The sequence below is a fragment of the Coregonus clupeaformis genome, chromosome 36, assembly GCF_020615455.1.
Source record: "Coregonus clupeaformis isolate EN_2021a chromosome 36, ASM2061545v1, whole genome shotgun sequence".
NCBI lineage: Eukaryota > Metazoa > Chordata > Actinopteri > Salmoniformes > Salmonidae > Coregonus > Coregonus clupeaformis.
The window spans coordinates 36,273,443-36,298,093 of NC_059227.1; positions in this window are offsets into that span (position 1 = coordinate 36,273,443).

A 24,651-nucleotide genomic window follows, 5' to 3' on the forward strand; every position below is an offset into this window, starting at 1 on the left:
CACTCATCATGAGTGTAGCAATGAATGTGCCAGTGAGTCAGCGTCTAGATACTCACTCCATCACATCGGTTCTGACTGAGCCAAGACCTCAAGAGACTGTTTCCTAAAGAACTGCAAAATATTTCCACAGAGAATAGCCTAGATTCTAATAGTGTTGATTTTGAGACAAGCTTGAGGAACTTAGTGTTTGTTTGGTCTTGTAACAAAAGTAAATGTTCTCACACTAGAAGCGGTCAAGATGCAGTCAGATAGAACTCGGAGAATGCCCTCGCGGATGAGATGGGATCGATTAGCTGTCAGAGAAATCACTGTATTGTCAGTTCACCGCCTTGAAAGAGACGCTATGAAAAACACTGTAACGAGTGGCTGTCTCTGAGGCAGAAGAGAAATCAATTCCTTGTCTTGAGCTGAGGTGATGACGGCAGTGTGGGCTAGTGTTGTCCAACTCTGTAGTGCTCGCTACAATAGGCCTCAGTCAGATCAGATGGCTATCAGGAAGGATTTTATTCACTAAGCCTATCTGCTCTGCTCTTCTCTGCTCTCCACAGTTTGCACAGACCTCATGACATCAAATGGGATTGTAAAGACAGGACCAACTGTCCTGGCAAGAAACCATTTTTAGGCAGCTGTTGTTTTGTTTCGGCTGAAAGAGATTTATTGTAACTTATCGTGATTTATGGTCCAGGAGATGTTTTTGATCATATTCACACCTCATAGCTGCAAAGATCATTGATCTGCTTGATAATGCGAATGAGTGACTTTCACAGCAGAGCATAACATTGTTTGCAATACAGTGTAGTACAATACATTGTAACACAATGTTCATAATAGAAATGGATTGAAATGTGAGTTCAAAAGTTCACTTTTTGAATGATTTGAAATGGGTACTGGTTATCTCTTGGCTGCTGAGATAAGGTGCTGTAGGCTAAGTGTAAGTCTAACACCCATTCTTTCTTGATAGCCAAATGTCCCAGACTCCAAAGGCTATTCAATTTTCAAAATCTGATTTAGAAGTTTGGAAAAGCGACCCTCCAATTATGCTGCCTGCTGGCAAGTTTTGTTTTGACATTTGATTTGAACTCTGTAGCATTTTGGATTGTACAGCCAATCTGCCACAGAAGCAAGCGTTGTCGTTTTGATGATCTGGTGCTTAAGTAAAGTTAACAGTGTTTCTGATGAGCAAATGTCTATTTGCTTTTGTGTTGTTGGCTCTGTTCTGAAATGAGCAAACTCTACCTGAGTATATTGTACATCTGCCAAAACAGACACTACATATAGTCTCTACATTAATTCATAGTTGACTAGACGTAGAGTACTTTCAATATTAGATTCTAGGCATCACTAACATTGTCCGTGGTCTACCCACAGTGCATATTAATTCTGTTCAGGCCACATTGGAGGCTGTTTTACCATCGCCCATATTAACCATCAAACAATCACCTTTTCTGTCCTTCTCTAGCAATTCAATTATTTTGTAATGATAGCCTAGTCAAAATCTTGAATAGCCACATGAAATTGGAAAGGTTGTGTTTTGTGAGTGCCAGTGCCAGTGACAGCGTAGCCTACTGAAGTTAGTCAGGGCACCACCGGAACCATTGTTCTCCTAAATGTGGCCTATTAAAAAGATTCAGAGGGAGAACAGAACAGAGAAGAGATTCAACTTAAAGTGAACCCCCCCCCCCCCAAATCTTCGAACAGAGCAAGATCAGCCGTCTCTCATTAAATGTCCCATTATCTCAGTCTTTTATAGTTTCTACAATGGTTTCACTTTAACACGTGGCCTGTAATTTAACAAATGACTGTACTTTATATGGATTATTATCGTAACAAATGCACTGATGTGGTCAAATTATATATAGCCTGTTAAGATATGTTGCATGAATTCACAATGGAAATACAATTACATAGAAAAATGATTTATTTATTAGGCCTACTCTCGCAATTTCACAAATGTTCAACGTAAACTCAGCAAAAAAAGAAACGTCCCTTTTTCAGGACCGTCTTTCAAAGATAATTCGTAAAAATCCAAATAACTTCACAGATCTTCATTGTAAAGGGTTTAAACACTGTTTCCCATGCTTGTTCAATGAACCATAAACAATTAATGAACATGCACCTGTGGAACGGTCGTTAAGACACTAACAGCTTACAGATGGTAGGCAATTAAGGTCACAGTTATGAAAACTTAGGACAATAAAGAGGCCTTTCTACTGACTCCAAAAGAAAGATGCCCAGGGTCCTTGCTCATCTGCGTGAACGTGCCTTAGGCATGCTGCAAGGAGGCATGAGGACTGCAGATGTGGCCAGGGCAATAAATTGCAATGTCCGTACTGTGAGACACCTAGACAGCGCTACAGGGAGACAGGACGGACAGCTGATCGTCCTCGCAGTGGCAGAGCACGTGTAACAACACCTGCACAAGATCTGTATATCCGAACATCACACCTGCGGGACAGTTACAGGATGGCAACAACAACTGCCCGAGTTACACCAGGAACGCACAATCCCTCCATCAGTGCTCAGACTGTCCGCATTAGGCTGAGAGAGGCTGGACCTCACCAGACATCACCGGCAACAACGTCACCTATGGGCACAAACCCACCATCGCTGGACCAGACAGGACTGGCAAAAAGTGCTCTTCACTGACGAGTCGCCGTTTTGTCTCACCAGGGGTGATGGTCGGATTTGCGTTTATCGTCGAAGGAATGAGCGTTACACCGAGGTATGTACTCTGGAGCGGGATCGATTTGGAGGTGGAGGGTCCGTCATTGTCTGGGGCGGTGTGTCACAGCATCATCGGACTGAGCTTGTTGTCACTGCAGGCAATCTCAATGTTACAGGGAAGACATCCTCCTCCCTCATGTGGTACCCTTCCTGCAGGCTCATCCTGACATGACCCTCCAGCATGACAATGCCACCAGCCATACTGCTCGTTCTGTGCATGATTTCCTGCAAGACAGGAATGTCAGTGTTCTGCGACGGCCAGCGAAGAGCCCGGATCCCCCCAGAAATGTCTGGGAACTTGCAGGTGCCTTGGTGGAAGAGTGGGGTAACATCTCACAGAAAGAACTGGCAAATCTGGTGCAGTCCATGAGGAGGAGATGCACTGCAGTACTTAATGCAGCTACTGACTGTTATTTTTTATTTTGACCCCCCCCCCCCCTTTGTTCAGGGACACATTATTCAATTTCTGTTAGTCACATGTCTGTGGAACTTGTTCAGTTTATGTCTCAGTTGTTGAATCTTGTTATGTTCATACAAATATTTACACATGTTAAGTTTGCTGAAAATAAACGCAGTTGACAGTGAGAGGACGTTTCTTTTTTTATATATTTTCTCATTCTATACCCTTTAGACCTGAAAGCACAGCTCTATTGTGCCCCCTCCTCTCACTCTTTCTCTCTCAATCTCCCTTTCTCTCTCAATCTATCTCTCTTTGTCTCTCAATCTATCTCCCTTTCTGTCTCAATCTCTCTTTCTCTCTCAATTTGTCTCTTGTTCGCTCTCTCTGTCTTCCCCATTCTCTCACCAATTCTTTTTTCTTTCTTTCTTTCTCTCTCTCTCTCTCTCTCTCTCTCTCTCTCTCTCTCTCTCTCTCTCTCTCTCTCTCTCTCTCTCTCTCTCTCTCTCTCTCTCTCTCTCTCTCTCTCTCTCTCTCTCTCTCTCTCTCTCTCTCTCTCTCTCTCTCTCTCTCTCTCGCTGAGATTGTTATAGCTGGCTCTGCAATCAGAGAGAGGGACAGTATGTAGTCTCCTAACGGTAACGAGCCCCAGGTCTAATCAAACAGCCAATTGAATTCCGTTCAGGGTCCACTTCATTATCTCAATCCTATAATGCTATCAAGGTTGCAGCACACAATGATGAGAATCCCTGTAGAGTAGGGTTGGGCGATATCCAGATGTTATTAAGGGTATATCGCCCAAGCCTACTGTAGAGTAGACAGACAGATGGATCCAGTGCAACACTGAAGGCCCCTCACAGTGCTGTGTTGAGAGGTAGGTTTCCTGGCGCTTCCTTCTATAGAAGCACCAGGAGACCAATCCAAGGCCCTACTAACAGTAGCAGAATGTTACTTCTTCCTGAGGGAGAGGAGCGACAGAATAGTGTAAAGAACCTCCACTGATCGAGGTGTTGCAGTAAATACCAGGACTTCCTCTACATTTTATTTCCCAACCTGCTGTAATATTAATGGACAAATGTACAATCTTGATTTCTATGATACAACCTATTAGGGGAATTGATTGTGTTGTGAAACATTTATAAGCGTTTTGAATACCGTAGACATTTGATTATACTTTACCAGGTTGTTGTGGTTTGGGAATGCACCTTTAACAGTAGGACATCCACCTGCGACGTGACAGGAGATGTCATGGAGGCGGCAATATTGAGAACAAAGCATTAGCACCCTAGGGAGAGGAGGTGTATGTACGTGATCTAACCCTGATGGGCTCTGAGTGAGTCTGGAAGGAGAAAGTATACCACATCCTGTCAGCTCTCTGGAGGCTGCTCGCCTGGAGACGTACCTGACAGCCATCTGGCTGCTAATGTATTCACTGACAGTCAACACACACACATGCAAACGCTAACCACGGACACACACACACACCGACAGTCACATACAGAAACAGCACAAACACAAATAGCACTCACAAACACACACAACTACACAAACAGCACACACGCACACAAACATATGCACACAGTGACTTCTTATCGCCTCAAAGTACACTTTTGCTTTATGTCTTGCATAAGTCTAACTTTTTGGAGTCTCACTTTTAGGAGTTCACTTTTTGGAGTCTAACTTTTAGTCAATCGTTTTTCTGCCCTCTAACTTCAGTTGAGTAGATCATTATTTCATTACCCTTTTTACTAGCCTGTACAATTATATAGCCTTACTGTATATTTTATTGCAGCTTTCCTTGAGAGGAGGTTGAGTACAAATATTAACAATGAAGAGTGAGATGCCGTTAGCTTGTTCTTTATTCCAGACAGTTAGTTTCCTGTGTGATGTGTGTTTTTCAGGGGGAGAGCAGCGAGGGGTCTGTCCTGTTTGAGGTGTCCCAGTAGGAGAGCTCCTTCTAGCTGTTCTGGCTCCTAGAGCAGCTCCTACATGGACCTCCAGGGGCCACAGTGGGGCCAGGTCACCACTGGATGCAGGAGCAGAGAGCCCTGCTGGGCAGCCTAGAACACAGCGTCCTGCTCCTGTCTGATGACTTCCCCCTGTTTAGCCTCTACATGTGGAGGATAGGGGCTCTCCTCACCCCCTCCTCCTCCGACACCACCACCCATACCTGAAACTGACGTTCCAGGAACGAGCATGGCGCCACCACGGCCACACAGGCGTGTAATTCCACCTCCAGGTTGTTTCCACTTCAAAGGGCTGCAGAAGTTGGTGCAGTTAGAATCAAAGAGGATTTGACTGACATGGCAGGGTTGAAAAGACAGGACAACAAGACTGGAGAAGGAGGTGGTGGCTCCATTCATAATGCGTTATTCATTGAGGTAGGCTACCTCTTCAGAACAAGAATCTATAAATAGTGTGGTGTTAAACCAAAGCCTGTCATTATTCTTGTTGGAAAAAGTGTGGCAATGAAGCATAAAGGCCTGAGGGGGTGTGGTACTGTATATGGCCAATACACCAAGGCTAAGGGCTGTTCTTATGCACGACGCAACACGGAGTGCCTGGATACAGCCCTTAGCCGTGGTATATTGGCCATATATCACAAACGCCCAAGGTGCCTTACTGCTATTATTGTCACGTCTCCTCCCGTTGCTCCCCTCCAGCGCTCAGATTCGCCGGTCTACTGAGCCACCGGTCTGAGCGCACCACCTCGGCAACACCGGAATGGAAACCCAACGCACCCTAATCACCTCCAGCACACCTGCACCTCATCATCTCATCACCACCACTATAAACCCCTGGACTGTGTAATTGTTAGCGTCGTGTCATTTACTCGCTCTTTGTTATTCTCTTTCTCATTGTTAAGTAAACATTTATCTTGTTGATTCCTGCGTCTGCGTCCTGCCTCTTCGTATCCTCAGTACTCGTCACAATTATAAATTGGTTACCAAGGTAATTAGAGCACAATAAAAAAATAATTGTTTTGTCATGCCTGTGTTATAAGGTCTGATATACCACAGCTTTCAGCCAATCAGCATTCAGGGCTCGAACCACCCAGTTTATAATGTGAAATAGACTGCTGTGGCTGGCATTAGAAACACAATGGAAAGCATTGCATTTTTTATGAGAATAGTTTTATTTACAGACTGTGTAGATGTAGAATGTACATACTGAGTGCTGTATGAGAAGCTATTTACAGGAATATCTTACAGAAGGTTTTTATGCATTTACATGTTCATTTGTTGATTCTATTAGCAAGATGTAATGAAGCATTTTTACAAAAGAATTTGAAAAGAAATGAAACCCAAAATGTTCATATTCCAGATTGTATCCTTGATTCAAGTCCATGTAAATATTTAGTTAGTAGACTTTGATTGATCGATGAAGTGTTTATAGAAATATGTACTGATATTTAAGACATGATTGTACAGAGATTGTCAGTGACATTAGAGTCTGACTTACTGTGATGTTCTAGAGCAGCGATACAGTAAGTCTGACTTGTTGTAGTGTTCTATATGAGGAATACAGTAAGTCTGATTTACTGCCACGTTCTATAGCAGCGATGGCTATGTCCTAACAGACTGAACAGGTTAAATGAGTGCTGCATCACCCTCCCCAGTCTGTTATCCTCTCCTAAATAGCCGGGAGGAGAGGCGAGGCAGACTGCCTGTGATGACTGCCAGCTCTGCTATGTTTTCCCCGGCTGTAATCCAGTTTATTTGTGTTATGTGTGTAATTAATGGCCATGAGATATGAGTCCAAATGGCTGTAGAACCTAATACATTTGCATCCCAAATGGCACCCTACACTCTTGTTCCAAAAGGGTTCTGCGGCTGTCCCCATAGGAGAACACTTTTTGGTTCCAGGTAAAACTATTTTGGGTAGAACTCCAAAAAGGTTTTACCTGGAACCAAAAGGGTTCTAATTGGAACCAACAGGGGTTCTTCATAAGGTTCTCCTATGGGGAAAGCCAAATAACCTAGATAGCACCTTTTTCTCTAAGAGTGTATTCCCTATATAGTGCATTACCAGGGCTCTTGTCAAAAGTATATAGGGAGTAGGGTGCAGTTTGCGGCGGTGCATGGATAATGACTAGCTCTCTGAGAAGCCCTGGCTCTGCTGGTAGGCATTACTCCCATTGTTTCTGTCTCTGTGTCCCTGCCTGCCTCACTGCCTGTGATCGCCTCATCTTTCATATCCTGTTGCTAGCAGGGCCAGGAAGGATCTGCCTGCAGAGAAAAAATCGACAGCTTTTACGTGCCTAGACATCTAATGTGTTTCAGTTCAAAGGGAGACAGAAATATAAGGGGGAAATATAAAGCAGGCAGGCAGAAATATCTCATTGCATACGTACATGCAATAGCGAAGGCGCTAAGATAAAACACATCTCTATGGGCAAAAGACGTACACGGTTGCTACTTGCGTCATTGTTAGGCCACACTCTTCATAATATACCATTTAGCAGACGCTTTTATCCAAAGCGACTTACAGTCATGCGTGCATACATTTTTTGTGTATGGGTGGTCCCGGGGATCGAACCCACTACCTTGGCGTTACAAGCGCCGTGCTCTACCAGCTGAGCTAATTCATAGAATTACATAGAACACTGAACTGCATGATCTCTATGGCGCTCTCTTTGTGCAGAGGCATTCTCTTCCGTTAATACGGCAAAAGCAAACCGCAGTGAAGGTAGAGTCTGTAGAATTTACAAATATAATTAATTATATTATCATTGTAATTCTGTGGTGGAGTCATCGGCCAGGTGATGCTGCACTAAGAGGCTGAATGTCAAGGTAACCAGATGCAAAGCCTGGAATACAGCGCCTTCAGCAAGTATTCACACCCCTTTACTTTTTCAAAATGTTGTTGTGTTACTGTTTTTAGAAATGTTTACAAATTAATTTAAAAAATGTAAACTGAAATGTCTTGTCAATAAGCATTCAACCCCTTTGTTATGGCAAGCCTAATTATGTTCAGGAGTAAAAATGTGCTTAAGAAGTGACATAATAAGTTGCATGGACTCTGTGTGCAATAATAGTGTTTAACATGATTTTTTAAATGACTACCTCATCTCTGTACCCTACATATACAATGATCTGTAAGGTCCCTCAGTCGAGCAGTGAATTTCAAACACGGATTCAACCACAAAGACGAGGGAGGTTTTCCAATGCCTCGTAAAGAAGGGCACCTTTGGTAGATGGGTAAAAAAACAAAACAGACATAGAATATTCCTTTGAACATGGTGAAGTTATTTATAACACTCTGGATGGTGTATCAATGCACCCAGTCACTACAAAGATACAGGCATCCTTCCTAACTCAGTTGCCGGAGAGGAAGGAAACCGCTCAGGGATTTCACCATGAGGCCAATGGTGACTTTAAAACAGTTACAGAGTTTAATGGCTGTGATAGGAGAAAACTGAGGATGGATCCACGACATTGTAGTTAATCCACAATACTAACCTAATTGACAGAGTGAAAAGAAGGAAGCCTGTACAGAATACAAATATTCCAGAACATGCATCCTGTTTCCAACAAGGCAGTAAAGTAATACTGCGAAAAATCTGGCAAAGCAATTCACTTTTGGTCCTGAATACAACGTGGTATGTTACTGATTACCACTCTCCATATTTTTAAACATAGTGGTGGCTGCATCATGTTATGTGTTTGCTTGTAATCGTTAAGGACTGGGGATTTTTTCAGGATAAAAAAGACATGAAATGGAGCTAAGCACAGGCAAAATCCTAGAGGAAAACCTGGTTCAGTTTGCTTTCCACCAGACACTGGGAGATGAATTCACCTTTCAGTAGGACAATAACCTAAAACACAAGGCCAAATCTACACTGGAGTTGCTTACCAAGAAGACAGTGAATGTTCCTTAGTGGCCGAGTTACAGTTTTTACTTAAATCTGCTTGAAAATCTATGGCAAGACCTGAAAATGGTTGTCTAGCAATGATCAACTACCAATTTGACAGAGCTTGAAGATTTTTTAAAGAGTAATGTGCAAATGTTGCACAATCCAGGTGTGGAAAGCTCTTAGAGACTTACCCAGAAAGACTCACAGCTATAATCACTGCCAAAGGTGATTCTAAAATGTATCGACTCATGGGGTTGAAAACGTTTGTAATCAAGATATATATATTAATATTTTATTTTAAATATATATTTGACTAATGTTCAAATGTTTCTTTCAGTTTGACATTACAGAGTATTTTGTGTAGATCGTTGACAAAAAATGAAACTTAAATCAATTTTAATCCCACTTTGTAACAACAAAATGTGTAAAAGGTCAAGGGGTATGAATACTTTCTGAAGGCACTGTATATAATAATATAAGGAAGTAGTCTAAACTCTGATTTAATACAAGATTGTAACTGTGGAAATCACATTTACATTTGTAATACTTTCACTTGTTCTTCTCCCTCAAATAGCCTACAGCCTCAAATACAGTTGTGTCATGGTACTCTGAGCTGGCAGCTCTTGTTAATCCCTCAAGGCTTTATGACTAAATAAAAGCCCTGGAGTGTGTGTTAATTTTGCTCCTTTGAGAGTGCTACCCTTTATCTGTCAGATCATTGTTAGTGATGTAGACAGCTAGGCCTGCTGGGCTGGGGTATCCAATGAACTTTTAAGAGACCCTTAATCGTGCCAGTTAACTTCCCTGTATCGCAGAGGTTCAGTATAAATGTCAGTCCTCTGCTAGTCTAGCCTAGTTTAACCAGCCTGATCTCACATTTTGTTTCACATAGCCAGCCTTTCTGTGTGAGCTCAAAGCTAAAGCTTGATTATGAAGTACAATTTTGTTTTGATATTTTACAAACTGGATTCCTCAGATTGTTATGTTTTTGACATTGAAATAATGTATTTTGTTATTACAGTTTTAGAAAATTACCACGATAGGACATGCAAACAATCAAAAAACAACATTAATAGACCGTCAGATCTGACAATTTGCCTTCTACTCTTGGCAAGTGCATTTATGATGAATCACTCACTTCGTTTTGATCAGGAAGGTTCACTGAAAATGTGTGGTGAATGTGTAGATGTATAATACTTTGTTACTACATCCCCATCTGACTCCAGATCCTGGCCAAGGTTGTGTCCAGGTTATATCCAGGTTATATCCATGTTATATCCAGGCTTTATCCAGCCAGTTTGTCCTTTAGTTAGTCCTTTACCTCAAGGGTTAAAGTGACCGAAATGCCATGTAGTAGCCCCCCCACACACACACACACACACGCACACACACACGCATCTCTACTTGTCTCTGTATTGCCTTTTCATTGGCCAAGTCCTAGAGGATTTCCCTGGTACCTTAAAGGTCACAACTAGGATAGTGCACTATAAAGGGAATAGGGTACCATTTGGGTTGTAGCATGGCTCCAGGTGAACCATACATTTCTGTTTATAGATAACTGTCGACGGGCGCAGATACTATTCGACGATAATGCAGTACTCCACAGGATGTTTTTGTGCTGGTCAAGGGCAGTCAAGTCTGAGGAGAACCAGGGGCTATATCTGTTCTTAGTTCTGAATTTTTTGAATGGGGCATGCTTATTTAAGATTGAGAGGAAAGCACTTTTAAAGAATAACCAGGCATCCTCTACTGACGGAATGAGGTCAATATCCATCCAGGATACCCGGGCCAGGACAATTAGAAAGGCCTGCTCGCTAAAGAGTTTTAGGGAGCGTTTGACAGTGATGAGAGGTGGTCATTTGACCGCGGACCCATTACGGACGCAGGCATAAGGCAGTGATCACTGAGATCATGGTTGAAGACAGCAGAGGTGTATTTAGAGGGTAAATTTGTCAGGTTGATATCTATGAGGGTGCCCATGTTTACAGATTTAGGGTTGTACCTGGTAGGTTCGTTGATAATTTGTGTGAGATTGAGGGCATCTAGTTTAGATTGTAGGTTGGCCGGGGTGTTAAGCATATCCCAGTTTAGGTCACCAAGCAGTACGAACTCTGAGGATAGATGGGGGGCAATCAGTTCACATATGGTGTCCAGGGCACAGCTCGGGCTGAGGGGGGGTCTGTAGCAAGCGGCAACAGTGAGAGACTTATTTCTGGAAAGGCGGATTTTTAGAAGTAGAAGCTCAAACTGTTTGGGCACAGAACTGGATAGTATGATAGAGCTCTGCAGGCTATCTCTACAGTAGATTGCAACCCCACCCCCTTTGGCAGTTCTATCGAGACGGAAAATGTTGTAGTTAGGGATGGACATTTCTGCATTTTTGGTGGCCTTCCTAAGCCAGGATTCAGACACTGCTAGAACATCAAGGTTGGCGGAGTGTGCTAACGCAGTGAATAACTCAAACTTAGGGAGGAGGCTTCGGATGTTAACGTGCAAGAAACCAAGGCTTTTACGGTTACAGAAGTCAACAAATGATAAGGCCTGGGGAGTAGGATTGATACTGGGGCTACGGGGCCTGGGTTAACCTCTACATCACCAGAGGAACAGAGGAGGAGTAGAATAAGGATACGGCTAAAGGCTTTAAGAACTGGTCTTCTAGTGCATTGGGTACAAAGAAAAAAAGGGGCAGATTTCCGGGCGTTGTAGAATAGATTCAGGGTATCATGTACAGACAAAGATATGGAAGGATATGAGTACAGTGGAGGTAAACCTAAGCATTGGGTAACGATGAAAGAGATAGCATCACTGGAGGCACCGATTGAGTCTGTCTCCGCATGTATGGGGGGTGGGACAAAGGAGCTATCTAAGGCAGGTTGAGCTGGGCTGGGGGATCTACAGTGAAATAGTACAATAAGAAATAACCGAAACAGCAATAAGCAAGGCATATTGACATGGGAGAGAGGCATAAAGCAATCACAGGTGTTATTTGAGAGAGCTAAGACAACAGCTGGTAATGGCGACAAAGTTTGGGCTGAGACTAAACATAAACAGGATGCGGTACCGTATAAAGGAACAGTTCAGCAGGCATCAGCTGTATAGCTGAGTTATCATAAGGTCCGGTGAACAGCAATAGGAGAGTTCGGAGGTAGTTCGGTGGCTGCTACAGCACTGGCGAGCAAGAGGCCACGGCTTGCGTGTGCTAGCGGGCCGGGGCTAGCAGATGGATCTTCGTGGTCGACGTCGTAACGGGAAGCCTGTTGAAACCACATCAGACGATTTCGTCGGCAGACCAGTCGTGTTGGATCGTCGGGGCTCCGTGTCAACACTAGGAGGTCCCGTCCGGTTGACAGAGAGGTAGATAGCCGGGAGATGGGCCTGGCTCGAGGCTAGCTCAAGGCTAACTGGTGCTTGCTAAGGGGCAATGGTAATTAGCCAACGACAACAGCCATTCGGTTACAGCTAGCTAGTTGCGATGATCCGGCGCTAGGGTCCAGTGATTTCGGCAGAAAATCCGATATGCTCTGGGTCGATAGCACGCTGTGCAGACTGGCCGACAAATTGTCCAGGCTAGAGCTTGTGCTGGCTGGTGGGTAGTGCAGGCCACGGACAATGGTGAAGACGCTAAGGGTGGCTAATAGCAAGTTGGCATTCTCTCAACCAGCTTCATGAGGTAGTCACCTGGAATGCATTTCAATTAACTGGTGTGCCTTCTTAAAAGTTAATTTGTGGATTTTCTTGTGTTGTGACAAGGTAGGGGGGTATACAGAAGATAGCCCTATTTGGTAAAAGACCAAGTCCATATTATGGCAAGAACAGCTCAAATAAGCAAAGAGAAACGACAGTCCATCAGTATTTTAAGACATGAAGGTCAGACAATACGGAACATTTCAAGAACTTTGAAAGTTTCTTCAAGTGAAGTCGCTAAAAGCATAAAGCGCTATGATGAAACTGTCTCATGTGGACCGCCACAGGAATGGAAGACCCAGAGTTACCTCTGCTGCAGAGGATAAGTTCATTAGAGTTACCAGCCTCAGAAATTGCAGCCCAAATAAATGCTTCACAGAGTTCAAGTCACAAACACATCTCAACATCAACTGTTCAGAGGGGACTGTGTGAATCAGGCCTTCATGGTCAAATTGCTGCAAAGCAACCACTACTAAAGGACACCAATAAGAAGAAGAGACTTGCTTGGGCCAAGAAACACGAGCAATCAAATCAAATCAAATCAAATTGTATTGGCCACATGCGCCGAATACAACAAGTGCAGACATTACAGTGAAATGCTTACTTACAGCCCTTAACCAACAGTGCATTTATTTTTAACAAAAGAGTAATAAAAATAAAACAACAACAAAAAAAGTGTTGAGAAAAAAAGAGCAGAAGTAAAATAAAATAACAGTAGGGAGGCTATATATACAGGGGGGTACCGGTGCAGAGTCAATGTGAGGGGGCACCGGCTAGTTGAGGTAGTTGAAGTAATATGTACATGTGGGTAGAGTTGTGACTATGCATAAATAATTAACAGAGTAGCAGCAGCGTAAAAGGATGGGGTGGGGGGGCAGTGCAAATAGTCCGGGTAGCCATGATTAGCTGTTCAGGAGTCTTATGGCTTGGGGGTAGAAGCTGTTGAGAAGTCTTTTGGACCTAGACTTGGCACTCCGGTACCGCTTGCCGTGCGGTAGCAGAGAGAACAGTCTATTACTAGGGTGGCTGGAGTCTTTGACAATTTTGAGGCCTTCCTCTGACACCGCCTGGTATAGAGGTCCTGGATGGCAGGAAGCTTGGCCCCAGTGATGTACTGGGCCGTATACACTACCCTCTGTAGTGCCTTGCGGTCGGAGGCCAAGCAGTTGCCATACCAGGCAGTGATGCAACCAGTCAGGATGCTCTCGATGGTGCAGCTGTAGAATTTTTTGAGGATCTGAGGACCCATGCCAAATCTTTTCAGTCTCCTGAGGGGGAATAGGCTTTGTCGTGCCCTCTTCACGACTGTCTTGGTGTGTTTGGACCATGATAGTTCGTTGGTGATGTGGACACCAAGGCACTTGAAGCTCTCAACCTGTTCCACTACAGCCCCGTCGATGAGAATGGGGGCGTGCTCAGTCCTCTTTTTTTTACTGTAGTCCACAATCATCTCCTTTGTCTTGGTCACGTTGAGGGAGAGGTTGTTATCCTGGCACCAAACGGCCAGGTCTCTGACCTCCTCCCTATAGGCTGTCTCATCGTTGTCGGTGATCAGGCCTACCACTGTTGTGTCGTCGGCAAACTTAATGATGGTATTGGAGTCGTGCCTGGCTATGCAGTCATTGGTGAACAGGGAGTACAGGAGGGGACTGAGCACGCACCCCTGAGGGGCCCCCGTGTTGAGGATCAGTGTGGCAGATGTGTTGTTACCTACCCTTACCACCTGGGGGCGGCCCGTCAGGAAGTCCAGGATCCAGTTGCAGAGGGAGGTGTTTAGTCCCAGGATCCTTAGCTTAGTGATGAGCTTTGAGGGCACTATGGTATTGAATGCTGAGCTGTAGTCAATGAATAGCATTCTCACGTAGGTGTTCCTCTTGTCCAGGTGGGAAAGGGCAGTGTGGAGTGCAATAGAGATTGCATCATCTGTGGATCTGTTGGGGCGGTATGCAAATTGGAGTGGGTCTAGGGTTTCTGGGATAATGCTGTTGATGTGAGCCATGACCAGCCTTTCAAAGCACTTCATGGCTACGGGTCGGTAGTCATTTAGCTAAATTATCCAGAGCGACTTACAGTTAGTGAATACATATTTTTTTTATACTGGCCCCCCGTGGGAATCAAACCCACAACCCTGGCGTTGCAAACGCCATGCTCTATCAACTGAGCTACATCCCTGCCGGCCATTCCCTCCCCTACCCTGGACGACGCTGGGCCAATTGTGCGCCGCCCATGAGTCTCCCGGTCGCGGCCGGCTGCGACAGAGCCTGGATTCGAACCAGGATCTCTAGTGGCACAGTTAGCACTGCGATGCAGTGCCTTAGACCACTGCGCCACTGCGCCACTCATGAGACTTAGGCAGGTTATCTTAGAGTCCTTGGGCACGGGGACTATGGTGGTCTGCTTGAAACATGTTGGTATTACAGACTCAGTCAGGGACATGTTGAAAATGTCAGTGAAGACACTTGCCAGTTGGTCAGCACATGCTCGGAGTACACGTCCTGGTAATCCGTCTGGCCCTGCGGACATTAGACCAGTGGAAATGTGTCCTTTGGTCTGTAGTCCAAATTGGAGATTTTTGGTTCCAACCGGCGTCTCTTTGTGAGACGCAGTGTGGGTGAACGGATGATCTCCGCATGTGTAGTTCCCACCATAAAGCATGGAGGAGGAGGTGTTATCGTGTGGGGGTGCTTTGCTGGTGACACTGTCTGTGATTTATTTAGAATTCAAGGCACACTTAATCAGCATGACTACCACAGCATTCTGCAGCGATACGCCATCTGGTTTGGGCTTAGTGGGGCTATCATTTGTTTTTCAGCAGGACAATGACCCAACACACCTCCAGGCTGTGTAAGGGCTATTTGACCAAGAAGGAGAGTGATGGAGTGCTGCATCAGATGACCTGGCCTCCACAATCCCCCGACCTCAACCCAATTGAGATGGTTTGGGATGAGTTGGACCGCAGAGTGAAGGAAAAGCAGCCAACAAGTGCTCAGCATATGTGGGAACTCCTTCAAGACTGTTGGAAAATAATTCCAGGTGAAGCTGGTTGAGAGAATGCCAAGAGTGTGCAAAGCTGTCATCAAGGCAAAGGGTGGCTACTTTGAAGAATCTCAAATATAAAATATATTTTGATTTGTTTAACACATTTTTGGTTACTACATGATTCCATATGTGTTATTTCATAGTTTTGATGTCTTCACTATTATTCTACAATGTAGAAAATAATAAAAATTAAGAAAAACCCTTGAATGAGTAGGTGTGTCCAAACTTTTGACTGGTACTGTATATTACTGACTAAACAGTATATTACTGACTATACAGTATATTACTGGCTATACAGTATATTACTGACTATATGTATATTACTGGCTATACAGTATATTACTGACTATACAGTATATTACTGACTATACAGTATATTACTGACTGTACAGTATATTACTGACTATACAGTATATTTGTCACGGTTTCGGCCGAGGCTGCCTCTCTTCCTTGCTCGGGCAGGCTTCGGCGTTCGTCGTCTCCGGAATACTAGCTGCCACCGTTGCATGTTTCTATGTTCGTTTGCTTTTGTCTGATTGTTGTTACACCTGTTATCGTTTAGTGTAATTAGTGTCCTATAAGTTCTCGTTGTGTTTGTCTAGTGTTGTGTGTGATTGTTTTCACTGTCGTGCGTTTTGCTGGACGTATTACTGTTTGCTCGGTTGAGCTGTTCTCCATTGTGTTGGAGTGTTTTGTCGCACCTGTGTAGTGCGCCCGTTTTGTTTTCGCCTGCTTGCGGAGTTTCGCCTTCGGGCTAGTTTGTGCGTTTCTCTTGTGGATATTTCACTAAAGTCTTTGGACTGTACTTCTGCGTCCTGCGCCTGATTCCGCCACCACACCCACCTACAGCATCACTGACAGAATCACACACCCGCTCGAATGGAATCAGCAGGAGCCGCAGCAGCACAGGCGAAGCTGGAGGACAGGGTCCGCGAGCAGAATGACCAGATCCTGCGGATGGGGTCCGCCCTGCAGGAGGTGATCACCACCATCCGAGGCTGGGAGACCCGAGGGACACCTCCACCGCCATCTTCCCTGCCCGCACCATCGGCCAGTCAGCCCATTCCCGCTCCGGAACCCAGAGGAGTTCGACTCTCGCTCCCGAGGGCCTACAATGGGACCGCTGCCGGGTGTCAGGGATTCCTTCTCCAGGTGGAGCTTTACCTGGCCACCGTGCACCCGGCGCCCTCAGGACATGAGAGCGTGTCCGCCCTGATCTCCTGCCTTTCCGGCAAGGCGTTGGAATGGGCCAACGCAGAGTGGAGGAGAATAGACTCTACCACCATCACGTACGACGAGTTCTCCCGCCGCTTCAGGGCGGTGTTTGACCATCCCCCGGAGGGGAAAGCGGCGGGGGAGCGTCTGTTCTGCCTCCGGCAGGGGAAGAGGAGTGCCCAGGAGTTCGCCTTGGAATTCCGTACTCTAGCGGCGGATGCAGGGTGGAATGAGCGGGCCCTCATCGATCACTACCGATGTAGTCTACGTGAGGACGTCCGTAGGAGCTGGCCTGTAGGGACACCAGCCTCTCGTTCGACCAGTTGGTCGACATGTCCATCAGGCTGGATACCCTGCTAGCTACCCGCGGACGTCCCGAGGGGGGTCCGTCCATTTCACCCTCCAGAGCCTCCGAGCCGTGCCCCATGGAGCTCGGGGGCGCTGGCGCTAGAGAGAGGAGGAATCGGATTACGAGGGGGTCCATCTCCTGCACCAACTGTGGTCGGGGAGGACACACCGCGGCTAGGTGCTGGGGATGGCCTCCTAGGGGAGAAGACGACAGGTCCCGCACTGGGGAGTCCTTCCAGGTGAGTAGGCGCCCCACTCACCCAGAGCTCTCTGTTGCACACTTCTGTATACCTGTGCGTTTTCCACAGGTAGCACCTCATTCCCAGCATAAGGCGCTGGTAGATTCAGGCGCGGCTGGGAATTTTGTTGATAAGAAATTTTGTTTAGCCTTAGGGATTCCCCTTCTCCCCTGTTGACGTCCCCTTCCCCGTTCATGCCCTAGATAGCCGTCCGTTGGGTGCGGGCTTGATCAGGGAGGTCACGGCGCCACTTAGGATGTGTGCGCAGGGGGGTCATCAGGAGATGATCCAGCTATTTCTGATCGACTCGCCTGCGTATCCGGTGGTGCTGGGCATGCCCTGGTTGAGTACCCATAACCCATCTATTTCGTGGCAGGAGAGGGCTCTGATGGAGTGGTCTGCCCAGTGTGTGGGTCGATGTTTAGGCGTTTCCGTGGGGGGCTACCTCGGTGGAGAGTCCAAACCAGGTGCCCGCATTGCACGTTCCCCCCTGAGTATGGGGATTTGGCTATTGTGTTCAGTAAATCGAGGGCGACGCAGTTGCCTCCCCATAGGCAGGGAGATTGTGCGATAGACCTCCAGGCAGGAGCTGCGCTCCCACGGAGCCATGTGTATCCTCTGTCTCAGGAGGAGAAGAGAGCTATGGAGACTTACATAGACGAATCTCTGAGACAAGGATACATACGGCCCTCCACTTCCCCTGCGTCCTCGAGTTTCTTTTTGTGAAGAAAAAGGATGGTGGGTTACGCCCGTGCATTGATTACCGTGGTCTCAATCAGATCACGGTGAAGTACAGTTATCCACTCCCGCTGATTGCGACCATGACGGAGTCATTGCACGGGGCGCGTTTCTTCACTAAATTAGATCTCAGGAGCGCGTACAACTTGGTGTGCATTAGGGGGGGCGATGAATGGAAGACAGCCTTTAGTACCACCTCGGGCCATTACGAGTATCTTGTCATGCCATACGGGTTGATGAACGCTCCTTCAGTTTTCCAATCATTCGTTGATGAGATCTTCAGGGACATGCAGGGGCAGGGGGTGGTCGTGTACATACATGACATTCTCGTGTACTCGCCTACCCGAGTCGAGCATGTGGCCCTGGTGCGCCGAGTGTTGCGGAGGCTGTTGGAGCACGACCTGTATGTCAAGGCAGAGAAGTGTCTGTTTTTCCAGGAGTCGGTCTCCTTTTTGGGTTATCAGTTGTCTGCGTCAGGGGTGAAGATGGAGGTAGACCGGGTGTCAGCCGTGCGTAATTGGCAAACGCCAACCACTGTGAAGGAGGTGCAGCAGTTTTTGGGGTTTGCGAATTACTACCGGAGGTTTATCCGGGGGTTTTTGGACAGGTGGCAGCTCCCATAACGTCTCTTTTGAAGGGGGGTCCGGTGCGTCTGCAGTGGTCAGCCGAGGCGGACAGGGCGTTTGGGAGGCTGAAGGACCTGTTTACCTCGGCCCCGGTGCTGGCGCATCCGGATCCCTCTTTACCATTTCAGGTAGAGGTGGACGCGTCAGAGGCCGGTATAGGAGCCGTGCTTTCGCAACGGTCCGGCGCGCCACCTAAACTCCGCCCCTGTGCTTTTTATTCCAAGAAGCTCAGTCCGGCGGAGCGAAACTATGACGTAGGGGACAGGGAGCTGTTAGCCGTGGTACAGGCCCTAAAGGTGTGGAGGCACTGGCTTGAGGGGGCTCAACACCCTTTCCTCATTTTGACGGACTACCGTAACCTGGAGTACATCCGGGCAGCGAGGAGGCTGAACCCTCGCCAGGCGAGGTGGAATATGTTTTTGACCCGGTTCACATTTAAGATCACGTACATCCCTGGGTCACAGAACGGTAAGGCAGACGCACTGTCTCGGCGGTATGACACGGAGGAGAGGTCCGTGGAGCCCACTCCCATACTGCCGGAGTCTTGTCTGGTGGCACCGGTAGTGTGGGAGGTCGATGCTGAACTCGAGCGGGCGCTACGCACCGACCCTAGTCCACCTCAATGCCCGGAGGGTCGGAAGTACGTTCCGCTCGAGGTTCGGGATCGATTGATCTATTGGGCTCACACGTCACCCTCCTCTGGACACCCTGGTATCGGCCGGACAGTGCACTGTCTTAGTGCCAAGTACTGGTGGCCCACGTTGGCGAGGGATGTGAGGGTTTATGTTTCCTCCTGCTCGGTGTGCGCCCAGTGTAAGGCGCCTAGACATCTGCCTAGGGGTAAGTTACTACCCCTGCCCGTTCCACAACGACCATGGTCTCACCTCTCAGTGGATTTCCTCACTGACCTTCCTCCTTCACAGGGGAATACCACTATACTGGTCGTTGTGGACCGGTTTTCTAAGGCCTGTCGTTTGCTCCCTATGCCGGGCCTTCCTACTGCCCTGCAAACTGCCGAAGCACTATTCACCCATGTGTTCCGGCACTACGGGGTACCCGAGGATATTGTGTCTGATCGAGGTCCCCAATTTTCCTCCAGAGTCTGGAGAGCTTTTATGGAGCGGTTGGGGGTCTCGGTGAGCCTCACCTCGGGTTACCACCCGGAGAGTAATGGGCAGGTGGAACGTGTGAACCAGGATGTGGGTAGGTTTCTTAGAACATACTGCCAGGACCGGCCGGAGGAGTGGGCAAGGTACGTTCCCTGGGCCGAAATGGCCCAGAATTCCCTACGCCATTCCTCCACGAACCTAACCCCTTTCCAATGTGTGTTAGGTTACCAGCCGGTTCTGGCACCTTGGCAGCAGAGCCAGATCGAGGCTCCTGCGGTGGATGAGTGGGAGCGGCGCTCGGAGGAGACATGGAACGCTGCACACGTCCACCTGCAGCGGGCCCTCCGTCGTCATAAGGCGAGCGCCGATCTCCACCGCAGTGAGGGACCGGTGTACGCACCTGGTGATCGAGTCTGGCTCTCTACCAGAAACCTGCCCCTCCGCCTGCCCTGTCGGAAACTGGGTCGGCGGTTTGTAGGGCCATTTAAAGTCCTGAGAAGATTGAACGAGGTGTGTTACAAATTACAACTACCTGTTGAGTATAAAAGTATTAACCCCTCATTCCATGTGTCTCTTCTCAGGCCGGTGGTAGCTGGCCCACTCCAAGAAAGTGAGATCAGGGAGACTCCTCCGCCCCCATTGGACATCGAGGGGCACCGGCGTACTCCGTGCGGTCCATCTTGGATTCGAGACGTCGGATGGGGGGTCTCCAATATCTAGTGGAGTGGGAGGGGTACGGCCCGGAGGAACGGTGCTGGGTGCCGAGGAGAGACATTTTGGACCCGTCTCTCCTGACGGAATTCCATCGTGGGCACCCGACGCACCCTGCTCCGCGTCCTCCTGGTCGTCCCCGAGGCCGGAGTCGGCGCACGTCTGGAGCCGCGCGTCAAGGGGGGGGTACTGTCACGGTTTCGGCCGAGGCTGCCTCTCTTCCTTGCTCGGGCAGGCTTCGGCGTTCGTCGTCTCCGGAATACTAGCTGCCACCGTTGCATGTTTCTATGTTCGTTTGCTTTTGTCTGATTGTTGTTACACCTGTTATCGTTTAGTGTAATTAGTGTCCTATAAGTTCTCGTTGTGTTTGTCTAGTGTTGTGTGTGATTGTTTTCACTGTCGTGCGTTTTGCTGGACGTATTACTGTTTGCTCGGTTGAGCTGTTCTCCATTGTGTTGGAGTGTTTTGTCGCACCTGTGTAGTGCGCCCGTTTTGTTTTCGCCTGCGTGCGGAGTTTCGCCTTCGGGCTAGTTTGTGCGTTTCTCTTGTGGATATTTCACTAAAGTCTTTGGACTGTACTTCTGCGTCCTGCGCCTGATTCCACCACCACACCCACTTACAGCATCACTGACAATATTACTGACTATACAGCTTATTACTTACTATACAGTATATTGCTTACAACCCACTTATTGCCTCTGAAAGGTTAGCAGTTAGCACTCTTACTTAGTCATAAAGTGGTCCTCGGTTGGTTTACATCAGTGCTCTAAGGGTGTTGTGTTATAGTCATCCTGGGTCTATGTCGTAGATCACAGCACTGACCTTGAGCCCACAGCCCACATGTCACGCTTGAGTTGTGGCGATGATGCGTCCGTCGTAACAGTGTTAATGCAATTTCTGTGACGGTGTCTGAGTCATGCCGTTCTTCATGCTTGATAAAAAGTAATGAAACGTTTGACGATTTATGCCAGAGCTACTCTGGGTTCATGTGTGTAGGAATTACGTTCATGTTAGTATGAAGGGGCAATCTGGGTTTCAAACTAAAACAAAGCGGTGACCCCGTCACTTTTTTGGTAAACAGCTGAAGGCTGGAGAAATGTAACGTTCAAAAATGGATGTATAAATCCCAGATTGCCACTTTAACTCTAATCTGAACTTCATGCTGTTGCAGTATCAAGTCTCTCTCTCTGACTTGTGAAACCAGGTTTAGCTACAACTTTTATTTTAGAGAGTCAGAAGAGCCCCTGAAATACCACATAAAGACGGAATATTATACAGACAGTGAAGAATCACTGAGGAACCCAACCATGCATATCCCATGAAATCACACTCTCCCCTCTTGTACTCACACACATACCTTGTCAAGGTTATACAGTACAGAAAGATTATTAAGATGCCATTAGTAAGCATGCCTGTCCCTCCCAGATGTCTGCATGTCAGGACATTTCAGAGGAGGGGTTAAAAGTGCTCCAAAATTCAATTGTTTGCTCATTTTATCAATAGGAGAAAAGAAGAATGGCCTTGTCAAACCTTCAGTAGCCCGCTGAATGACTATTTTGCTGACACTCAAATTGTGAAAAGTACATAATCTTTCTGCGCTCTGGAATACTGTTATGTGACGCTCGTTATTGATGCCCTCCGGTAAAATGTATAATGAATGAAAGTGTATAGATAAACCCACTGTTAATAGTGTTTGGATGTTCTCACTTCCTCTTGCAATTTCAACTGCAGGCCCCCTCTCTCTCGCTCTCTCTCTCTCTCTCTCTCTCTCTCTCTCTCTCTCTCTCTCTCTCTCTCTCTCTCTCTCTCTCTCTCTCTCTCTCTCTCTCTCTCTCTCTCTCTCTCTCTCTCTCTCTCTCTCTCTCTCTCTCTCTCTCTCTCTCTCTCTCTCTCTCTCTCTCTCTCTCTCTCTCTCTCTCTCTCTCTCTCTCTCTCTCTGTCACACCCTGGCCTTAGTTATCTTTGTTTTCATATATATTTTAGTTAGGTCAGGGTGTGACATGGTGAAGTATGTGTTTTGGTTTGTCTAGGGGTTTGTAGGTTTAATGGGGTTATGTCTTGTCTAGGTGTTTGTATGTTGATGGCTGCCTAGATTGGTTCTCAATTGGAGACAGCTGTGGTTTATTGTCTCTAATTGGGAGCCATATTTAAGGCAGCCATGGGCATCATGTGTTTGTGGGTAATTGTCTATGTTGAACGTTTGTTGCTTGTCTGTGCACTTACGTTATTTAGCTTCACGGTCGTTTGTTGTTTTGTTAGTTTTGGATAGTGTTCGGTTTCGTGTTTTTCTCTCTTCCTTAATAAAGAGATGTATTTTGCACACGCTGCGCCTTGGTCCAATATCTCACAAGAAGACGATCGTGACACTCTCTCTCTCACACACACACACACTCCTACTTATGAATGTGTTGGAATCAGGGAGATTAATGTAATCTACAGTATTTTAGCAAGGTGTAAATTGAGGCTGATTTATCCTCATTCGTCTTAATTCTACATGTTTTGGCATCTCTGCCAAGATGACAGCATTATTTTCCCTCAGGGTACTCAGGAGGAGCTACACATGTCCATCAATCTTCATAGAAGGAAATGAGGGACGTCTTCAGCTCTTCCCACTCCAATGGGTCATATTGGACAGGTACGTTACGATGATTTATGGATGGAACTCAACACCTCTGAGAACAATGTTGATTCTCCGGCTTGTTTGCAGTTATCTGACGTAATGATTAATAAGTCATGCTAAAAGGAAAGTCCATGATGATGACAGACTGTAGAACTCCACAGTGTCTTTGCTAGTTTTGGATCTTGATTTTCAACAGGGGACTGATTTAGATCAAGGATACCAGATGTTGGCATCCTCTCACTAATTCTTCACAGTCATTTATCAATTAAGTTCCAGCAGTGAGACATTAAAACCAGCAGGACTACTGAGAATACAGTTGTGGGGATAAACCTGCTCCAACAATAGGCCATATTTTGTGAGAAATATAATAATAATATAATAATAAAATTATAATATTATAATATTATGCCCAAGAACATCTTTCATTCTAACCCTCTCTTGTTAACTCATAAGGATAGTTATTCTTAGGATGTGTGTGTACCAAATCCCCTACATAGTGCACTACTTTTGGGGTTTACAGACCAAATAGGAAAATTAGCTTCCAATTACAAAAACTCAATGACCTATGTGTGTGCTGACATTACTTTCAAACTGGAACCTTGTACGTTGTAGTGCTTTTATAATGGACCTCAGGTTCTTAGGGAAGACAGACATGTGGTCCTCTGTAGCTCAGCTGGTAGAGCACGGCACTTGTAACGCTAAGGTAGTGGGTTCGATCCCCGGGACCACCCATACACAAAAAAAAATGTATGCACGCATGACTGTAAGTCGCTTTGGATAAAAGCGTCTGCTAAATGGCATATTAATGTGTGACACACTAGTTTAACCTCCCATCCAGAGAGTTGTGCATTAGATGGTGTGCTCTGGTGCTGTCTACAGAAACGGACTGTCCAGATGGGCTGGTCCATCTTTAGCCCCATGGGCCTGCCTAAATTGTGGGGGTTACACAGAACAATCATTATTTGGCTAATAATGGGGGCCTCGAGGGGGAAAATGTGATGGTGTGGGGGCCTCAAGGATTTTTATTTTTTACTGGTGTGTTAAAGATTATTTATGGTCATTATGGCATCTGCAGTGGCCGTACAGCATCTACTGCGATGTCCGGTTGTCCCAATACACCAGGGCCCAGTATTTCAAAAATGTTCTATCTGGATTTCGGCTATCGGATAGGATTAAATTCATAGAAATATAATTGAATATAACGAGAGTGCCCATTCAAGTCAATGATTTGTCAGTTCTATTCATTCTATTTCTATGCATTTAATCCTATCCGATAGGCGAAATCCAGATAACTTTTGAAAAACTGGGCCCTGGAGGGGCAGAACCTCCATCCTGTTACACTCC